Source organism: Arachis hypogaea, chromosome 19 (genome assembly GCF_003086295.3).
Source record: "Arachis hypogaea cultivar Tifrunner chromosome 19, arahy.Tifrunner.gnm2.J5K5, whole genome shotgun sequence".
Lineage (NCBI taxonomy): Eukaryota > Viridiplantae > Streptophyta > Magnoliopsida > Fabales > Fabaceae > Arachis > Arachis hypogaea.
The window spans coordinates 68,138,968-68,148,269 of record NC_092054.1 but is presented as its reverse complement, the minus strand read 5'-3'; the positions used below and the strand labels follow the sequence as shown (position 1 = coordinate 68,148,269).

The following is a 9,302-nucleotide window of genomic DNA, read 5'->3' as shown; positions in this document are numbered from 1 at the left end:
ATTCAACAAAACATGCATGGACATACAAAGTTTACCAATAGAGGTCGCCATCATGGGGCTTATCAATGGCTTACGAGAAGGACCTTTCAACCAATCTATATCAAAAAAGTATCCTACCTCCTTAGACGAAGTCCAGGAGCGAGCAGAAAAATACATCAACATGGAAGAGAATGCTCGGCTGGGAGAAATCTCAAAATCTGGGGCCTCCTACCGAGACAAAGACAAGGACTCCAAAAGGAAAGAAGATCGACAGGGTGAGAAAATCAAAAAATACCACAACTTCACTCCTCTCAAAGCATCCCTGGTCGACGTGTACAAAGAAGTCTGCCATACAGAAAAAATTCTCCCAGCACGGCCACTCAAAGGCAAAAGGGGAGGAGGAAATCGGAAGGAATATTGTGAATACCATCAAATTCGAGGGCACTCTACCAACGAGTGCTTTGACTTGAAAAATATCATAGAAAAATTGGTAAGAGAAGGAAAATTAGATCGATTTCTGGCCACCCAGGATGATGATCAAAGAAAAAGACGGAGAGACGAAGATGATGGACGAGCTGAACGGTCACCTCGGACACCAGAAAGACACGTCCACATGATACACGGCGGATTCACAGGAGGTGGGATCTCCAAATCATCCCGAAAGAGATATCTCAAAGAAGTATATCATGTTGAGGGAAAGGAGGAAGCACCCGACATCCCGGCGATAACATTTACTAAAGAGGACGCATCCGGCATCATCTCGGGACACGACGATCCCATGGTCATCACTATTATACTGGCAAACGCCAATCTACACCACACACTAGTAGACCAAGGGAGTTCTGCCGACATCTTATTCAAAACAGCCTTCGACAAGCTCGGTTTAGACAAAAAGGAACTTAGAGCATACCTGAACAATCTGTTTGGACTAGGAGACACTCCGATACAACTGCTGGGATACGTATCGCTACACACTACTTTTGGAAAAGGGAACCAATCTAGGACCCTCAAAATAGACACATTGTGGTCGACGTAAGTTCAGCCTACAATGCTCTCATAGGTCGGACAACACTCAATCAACTCGGCGCAATAGTCTCAACTCCGCATCTATGCATGAAATTCCCAACTGCAGAGGGATAGCCACGATAAAAGCAGATCAAAAGATGGCACATCGCTGTTATAACGAGAGCTTAAACCTCAAAGGCAGAGGAGAAGAGTTTCATACAATTGAGCTTGGCGGAGCTCAGCGTCGAGAAGAACTCCGTCCGCACCCAGAAGGGGAGGTAGAGAAGGTTCAGATTGGAGACACCTCGGACAAAACGACTAATATCGGCACGGTCCTAAGAGGAGACTCAAAAGAATTACTGATACAATTCTTACGAGATAATGTCGACCTCTTCGCATGGAAAGCCGCAGACATGCCAGGCATAGACCCTAAGCTAATGTGCCACAAGTTGGCGGTCTATCCAGGATCTCGGCTGGTACAGCAGAAGCGAAGAAAACTCGGACCAGAACGATCCCAAGCTGTGGAAGAACAAGTACAAATGTTACTGAAGGCAGGATTCATAAGAGAAGTCAAGTACCCACTATGGCTAGCCAATGTCGTCTTGGTGAAAAAATCAAACGGGAAGTGGCGCATGTGTACCGATTACACCGATCTCAACAAAGCCTGCCCAAAAGATCCATACCCACTTCCAAGTATTAACGCTCTGGTAGATGCTTCCTCCGGATATAGATACCTCTCGTTTATGGACGCCTATTCAGGGTACAACCAAATCCCCATGTATCCACCAGATCAAGAAAAAACCTCGTTCTTAACACCAAAGGCGAACTACTGCTACATCGTGATGCCTTTCGGTCTCAAGAACGCGGGAGCTACTTATCAAAGGCTAATGAATAAAGTCTTCTCAGATCACATCGGAAAAATCATGGAAGTCTATGTGGACGACATGTTGATAAAAACACAAAGCGAAGATACATTATTGTCTGACCTGGCTCAAGTGTTTGACACTATAAGGAAGCATAACATGCGACTCAACCCCACAAAATGCACCTTCGCTGTTGAAGCAGGCAAATCCTTGGGTTCATGCTCACACAAAGGGGAATTAAAGCAAATCCAGACAAATGTCAAGCTATACTCAACATGAAGAGCCCAACCTGTGTCAAAGAAGTACAACAACTCAACGGGAGATTGGCCGCCCTATCCCGATTCTTAGCAGGAGCTGCGATAAGATCTCTCCCCTTCTATGCTACTTTAAGAAAGGGAAAATAGTTCGAATGGACGACAGAATGTGAGCAAGCTTTCCGAGACTTCAAGGAGTTCTTAGGACGGCCGCCTATCCTATCTCGACCACGAGAAGGAGAACCACTCATATTATATCTCGCAGTAGGAAGCCGGGCGATAGCCTCAGCACTAGTCAGAGAAGACGAAAATGGGCAACAACCCGTCTACTTCATTAGCAAAGCACTACAGGGATCCGAGCTGAACTACCAGAAAATAGAAAAATTTGCCTATACTCTCATCCTAACATCTCGACGACTCCGCCTGTACTTCCAGGCTCACACCATTAAGGTTAGAACTAACCAGCCCATAAAAGGAATATTGCAAAAAACAGATTTAGCAGGCAGAATTCTACAATGGGCAGTCGAGTTGTCAGAATTTGACCTCCAATATGAAGCTCGGACGGCCATCAAATCACAGTATCTGGCCGACTTCATTGCAGAATTCACAGATACCCTAGAAACTCCCACAGAATGGAATCTCTACGTGGACGGTTCCTCAAATAAAACTGGAAGTGGCGCAGGCGTGATAATAGAAAACAACCAAGGAACCCAAGTTGAGCTCTCCCTCAAGTTCGGGTTCCCGGCCTCCAATAACCAAGCAGAATATGAAGCATTACTAGCTGGTTTGAAGCTGGCTAAAGAGGTCGGAGCTCAAAAACTCAACATTTACAGTGATTCACAAGTGGTCACATCACAAATAACAGGGAGCTACCAAGCCAAAGACCCCACCATGAAAAAGTATTTGGATAAAACCAAGGAACTACTCGGACAAATCGGGGAATATAAGATCTGCCACATACCCCGCAAACAAAATGCCCGAGCTGATGCACTCTCAAAACTAGCCAGCACCAAACCAGGGGGCAACAATAGAAGCCTCATCCAGAAAATGTTGCAAAACCCGTCAATCTCGGAAGAGGAAAAAGTCATGGCCATAACAAGTCAGGACCAAGGATGGATGACCCCCATAATCAACTACCTCAAAAAAGGAACACTCCCCGCAGAAGAAAAGGAGGCAAAGAAGTTAAAAAGGGAGGCACAGTACTACACCATCATAAACAACATCCTGTACAAAAGAGGAATCTCAATACCTTTACTAAAATGCGTGCCGACCTCCAACACAAGGGAAGTGCTAGAAGAAATACACGGCGGTATTTGTGGCAATCATCTCGGAGCACGAGCTCTCGCCAAAAAAGTACTCCGGGCGGGATTTTATTGGCCAACTCTACAGAAAAAAGCCACAGAATTTGTAAAGACATGCCCACCATGTCAAAAACATGCCAACTTTCACATCGCCCCGCCAGAAGAGCTCATCAGCGTGACTTCACCTTGGCCTTTTGCAAAATTGGGACTCGATCTTCTCGGCCCCTTCCCACAGGGATCAGGACAAGTTAAATTTCTCATAGTGGGAGTAGATTACTTTACAAAGTGGATCGAGGTAGATCCCCTAGCCAATGCTACCGCTCAAAGAAGCCGGAAATTCTTATATCGAAACATTGTCACAAGATTCGGGGTTCCATATTCAATAACCACAGACAATGGCACCCAATTCACAGATGCAGGCTTCAGAAAACTAGTAGCCGACTTGAATATAAAGCACCAGTACACCTCCGTCGAACATCCACAAGCCAATGGGCAGGCCAAAGCTGCTAACAAAGTCATATTGGCCGGATTAAAACGGAGATTACAAGATGCAAAGGGAGCCTGGGCAGAAGAGCTCCCACAGGTCCTGTGGGCATATCGAACAATGCCACATTCCACCACGAAGGAATCCCCCTTCCGATTAGCATACAGAATAGAGGCGATGATTCCAATAGAGATTAAGGAAGGGTCGCCCAGAATAGTTCACTACAATGAGGAAGCAAACTTCCAACTTCAGAGAGAAGAGCTCGACTTGTTACCCGAAATCCAAGAAAGAGCTCGGATCAGGGAAGAAGCTCTAAAACGCCGAATGGCTTCTAGATATAATCAAAAGGTAGTGCCGAGAAGTTTCATAGAAAATGATCTCATCCTAATCCGAAATGATATCGGAACAACTCGACCAGGAGAGGGAAAGCTGGCAGCAAACTGGAAAGGACCCTACCGAGTTGTAGAAGTACTTGGAAAGGGCTACTACAGACTGTCTGAACTCGATGGACGAGAGCTTCCCAGGTCATGGCACGCCTGCAACCTCAGAAGGTACTACAGTTAGAAAAGATAAAAGATCTCATCATTGGATGCACTTTTTTTCCTGAAAAGGTTTTTTAACGAGGTACCAAGTTGAGACTCAGACAATCCCATATGTATATATTTGCACTTTTCCTTTAAATAAAATATATTTTAGATACTCTACAAAGATTTCAAGACGCGTTAATCTGAAGCATTCATCGTCCGATTATAAAGCAACAGATCGGCAGAAAATGAAAAACAATTTCACTGCATGATCACGATAAAGACAACCGTCCGATAAAGGTGAAAACGCAATTCACCCAAAGGACGATCTAGAGATGACAAACACTTTCTACAAATCGGCAAAGATGAACATAGAATAATGTAAGAAGTTATCGAAAGTGATCTAAAAAAGAACCTGACGAGGTCTTACGGATTGCTAAAATAATAACTTAAAGACTGGCCGACGTTGAGTAGTCGGACCAAGTCAACCCAAGTTATAAGTAACCCTGGAAAGAGGTCTGGCCAACCCTATTAAAGAGGATTACTTTAACTTAGAAGGGCTCGACATGACAAAGTCAGCCCAAAATGAAAAGTTATCAAAGTAGTCCCTGAAAGAGATCTGACAAGGATCCAAGAAAGAGGACTACAAATAACTTAAAGGAGACCGATATAACCAAGTCGGACTCCTACAACTAAAAAGTTATAAAAGTAATCCCTGAAAGAGATCTGACAAAGATCCAAGAAAGAGGATTACAAAAATAACTTAAAGGAGACCGATATAATGAAGTCGGACTCCTACTACTAAAAAGTTATAAAAGTAATCCCTGAAAGAGATCTGACAAAGATCCAAGAAAGAGGATTACAAAAATAACTTAAAGGAGACCGATATAATAAAGTCGGACTCCTACTACTAAAAAGTTATAAAAGTAATCCCTGAAAGAGATCTGACAAAGATCCAAGAAAGAGGATTACAAAAATAACTTAAAGGAGACCGATATAATGAAGTCGGACTCCTACTACTAAAAAGTTATAAAAGTAATCCCTGAAAGAGATCTGACAAAGATCCAAGAAAGAGGATTACAAAATAACTTAAAGGAGACCGATACAACCAAGTCGGACTCCTACTACTGAAAGTAATCCCTGAAAGAGACCTAACAAAGGTCCAAGAAAGAGGATTACGAAAATAACCTGGAAAAGGTCGACCTAACGAAGTCGATGATGCCAAGGCATCATAGGCTAGTTTCACTAGCATTTTTCTGTTAGTTTTAGTTGTTTTATGCATTTTCTTGAGCTTAAAGTAACCAAAATTGGTTAAATGAAGAACAAAGTAATGAACCATCCAAACAATATGATTTTGATGCAAATTCCATGAGTTTTAGTTATATTACTTAAATGCTATGAATGGAAGATTTCTCATGAAATTTTGCAAGACTTTGATGCAATTGTTTGGATGATTTCAGGGAAGAAGAGGCTAAGCAAGGAAGCAACAAAATCAATAAAGGAAGCTTGAATATCACATGTGGAGTTTAAGTTCCAGTTTAAGCCTAAACTGGAGCTTAAACGCCAAAATCATGAAGGATAAGAAATGCTGGGATTGAAGTTTAACCTCCAGTTTGACCTCAAACTGGAGGTTAAACGCCAGAATGAAAAGCCTCACTTAAGGAGCATTCCACGTTTAACCTCCAGTTTGACCTCAAACTGGAGGTTAAACGCCAGAATGAGTATGCCACCCAGGGAGGAGTTCCACGTTTAACCTCCAGTTTGACCTCAAACTGGGGGTTAAACGCCAGAACCAGGAAGAGTACCAGGGAGCCATTCCACGTTTAAGCTCCAGTTTGACTCAAACTGGAGCTTAAACGTGTTCGACAGCTTTTCTACTCCAGGGTTGCTCTCTCCATTTCCACGTTTAACCTCCAGTTTGACCTCAAACTGGAGGTTAAACGTGTTCGACACCTCCAGGGCCACCATTCTAAGCTTCCACGTTTAACCTCCAGTTTGACCTCAAACTGGAGGTTAAACGTGTTCGACCTCCAGTATGCCTCCACCCTTTTCCACGTTTAACCTCCAGTTTAACCTCAAACTGGAGGTTAAAAGTGTTCGACCTCCAGGGCTGCCTTTCCTATCTCCACGTTTAAGCTTCAGTTTAACCTTAAACTGAAGCTTAAACGTGTTCGACTACATGACTCTCCAGGGCTACCTTCTTCCATTTCCACGTTTAAGCTTCAGTTTAACCTTAACTGAAGCTTAAACGTGCTTCTACAAAAGGCCTCACTGGAAGTGTCTGGCGTTTAAGCTGCAGTTTAAGCTTAAACTACAACTTAAACGCCACTCTTGGAAAAGGTTTCTGGGCCAAAAATATTGTGATTTAAGTTAGTCTTTGAGCACAAATATTAACTTAAACTTACTTTGGTATGAAACCCAATTGAATATCATGGTTTATGGGATTGGGCCTGAAGGATTGATGAGTTTGAAATCTCAATTTATTGAGTCATGTGTCATTATTTGATTATCACTAAGTTGGCTCAATAAATGTTACAGGATTTGGATCAACAACCTCATCAAGGTTATGGATCATAAACCCAAGGCAAAAGGAAAGCAAGGAGAGGCCTCAAAGCCCAAGAAGCACAACTGAAGCTCAATATAGAAAGTGTATAAATAGGATAGAAGTTAAGTTAGAGAGGACTTTTTTACTTTCACTTTTAGCTAGTTTTCCTTTTCTTTGTAATTGAATTCAGAGCTATGATTCACTAAACCCCCTTTCATTGGGTTAGGGAGCTCTATTGTAATTCAATGAATCAATAATAGTTTATCTTCTTCTTCAATCTTTTCTCTTGAATTTTGTTAGAAAGCTTCTCGATCTAATTCCATTGAGTAGTTGTCTTGGGAAAGAAACTACTCATACTTGGAATCCTTCGGAGCCTTGGGAAAGGAATGGAGGATTCATGCTAGAGAAGCTTTCTCACAGTGGATTGGATTGGGGTTTGGATGGATATTGTGACATGTAATCCTACCAAATTGTGGTTCATGAAATTGTGTGGTATAATCAGTGATCAAGCATCATCTCTTCTTATGAACATTTAAACCAAGGGATTGGGAATTTGTTTGTTTTTAGAGAGCATTGGTGAGCCAAGGAATTGGGATCCAATCATATAAGATTGCCAAGCAAAATTCAATGAACGCATTGGTTGAGGAAGAGATAAACATGTTTTGATTCGGAGATCTCAATATCTCCTATAACCCAATGAATTCCCCAATTCTGATTTCCACTTTCTCTTTACGTTCTGCTACTCAATTCATGCAATCACCCCCATTCCCTTTTAATTTCAGCAATTTAGTTTCTGCTCTTTAATTCATGCAATTTAAGATTCCGCCATTTCAATTTCTTGTCATTTACTTTTCCCGCCACTTTTACATTCCGCAATACTCATCTCAATCTTGATTCCGCTCAACTAGAACACACTTCTAATCCGAATTGCTCACTCAACCAATCCTTGTGGGATTCGACCTCACTCTATTGTGAGTTTTTACTTGACGATAACCGGTGCACTTGCCGGAAGGAATTTTGCCGATCGTGCAATTTCCTAAATCGTAGCATAACTAGTTTATGTGCATCAAGTTTATGGCGCTGTTGCCGGGGATTGGTTTTCGATTGACAATTCTCAAATTGGAAGCTAACTAGATTGAGCAATTTTCTCTTGCTTTGTTAATTCTGTTCAAGATACTTGTTGAATTTTAATTTCTGCACTTGGTTACATGCTTTCCTTCTTTATGCCTTTAAATTCATGCAACTAACTCACTGACTCACTAACTGTTTGAATTAATTCCTCAATTGAGCTAACCATACTCTTCCATTAACCAAGAGTATTTCACTTGTTGTGTTTGAGCTGTGTTCTTGTATGACAGGTAGGAGAGGAGAGACATCAACTCCTCCATATACCGAACCAGAGAGGACCCTTCATAGACTTAGAAGGGAAGCAAGAGGGAAGAGAGTAGTGGGAGAAGAGGAATCTGAAGGAGAATCTGAGGACAATTTTGAGGAAGCTTTAGATCTCAACATGGATAGAGAAGCTCACAACCATGAGAGAGCTGATGGAAACGATGCCATCCCTGAGAGGAGGGTTCTTAGTTCATACATAAACCCAACCTCTGGGAATTGTGGTAGTAGCATCCAGAAACCACCCATTCAGGCCAACAATTTTGAGCTCAAGCCACAGCTAATATCACTTGTGGAAAATCATTGTTCCTTTGGAGGAAGTGCTAATGAAGACCCAAACCAACATCTCACAAAATTCCTGAGAATTTGTGACACTGTGAAGTCCAATGGAGTCCAGGAAGATGCCTATAAACTGCTTTTGTTCCCATTTTCACTTAGGGACAAAGCAGCTAAGTGGCTGGAATCATTCCCAAGGGGGAGTCTAACAACATGGGATGAGGTGGAAAGCAAGTTTCTGGCACGTTTCTACCCTCCACAAAAGGTCAATAGGCTTCGATCTGAGGTTCAGACTTTTAGACAACAAGATGGTGAAACTCTCTACGAGGCATGGGAGAGATTCAAGGACTTGACAAGGAAATGCCCACCAAACATGTTCCATGATTGGGTGCAACTGCACATCTTCTATGATGGGCTCTCTTATGAATCAAGGAAGGCTGTAGACCATTCATCAGGAGGTTCATTGAACAGGAAAAAGACTGTGGAAGAAGCCATTGAAGTGATCGAGACAGTGGCTGAGAATGAGTACTACTATGCATCAGAAAGGCACAACACTAAGGGAGTCATGGAGCTGAACCATGTTGATACAATTCTAGCCCAAAACAAGGTGTTTGCCAAGCAACTAGCAGAGCTTACCAGGCAAATAGAAACAAAGCAAGTGGCTGCAATACACACACAAGAT

At 42.4% G+C, this 9,302-nt stretch overlaps 1 non-coding gene across 1 annotated transcript; it reads right to left on the bottom strand.

The window, feature by feature from the left end:
* Positions 1–8,891: 8,891 nt before the first annotated feature.
* On the bottom strand, positions 8,892–8,995 carry LOC112781838 (small nucleolar RNA R71). The gene has a single exon (XR_003192590.1). It is a non-coding gene; the product is annotated as a small nucleolar RNA R71 (small nucleolar RNA).
* Between the last annotated feature and the right edge of the window lie 307 nt (positions 8,996–9,302).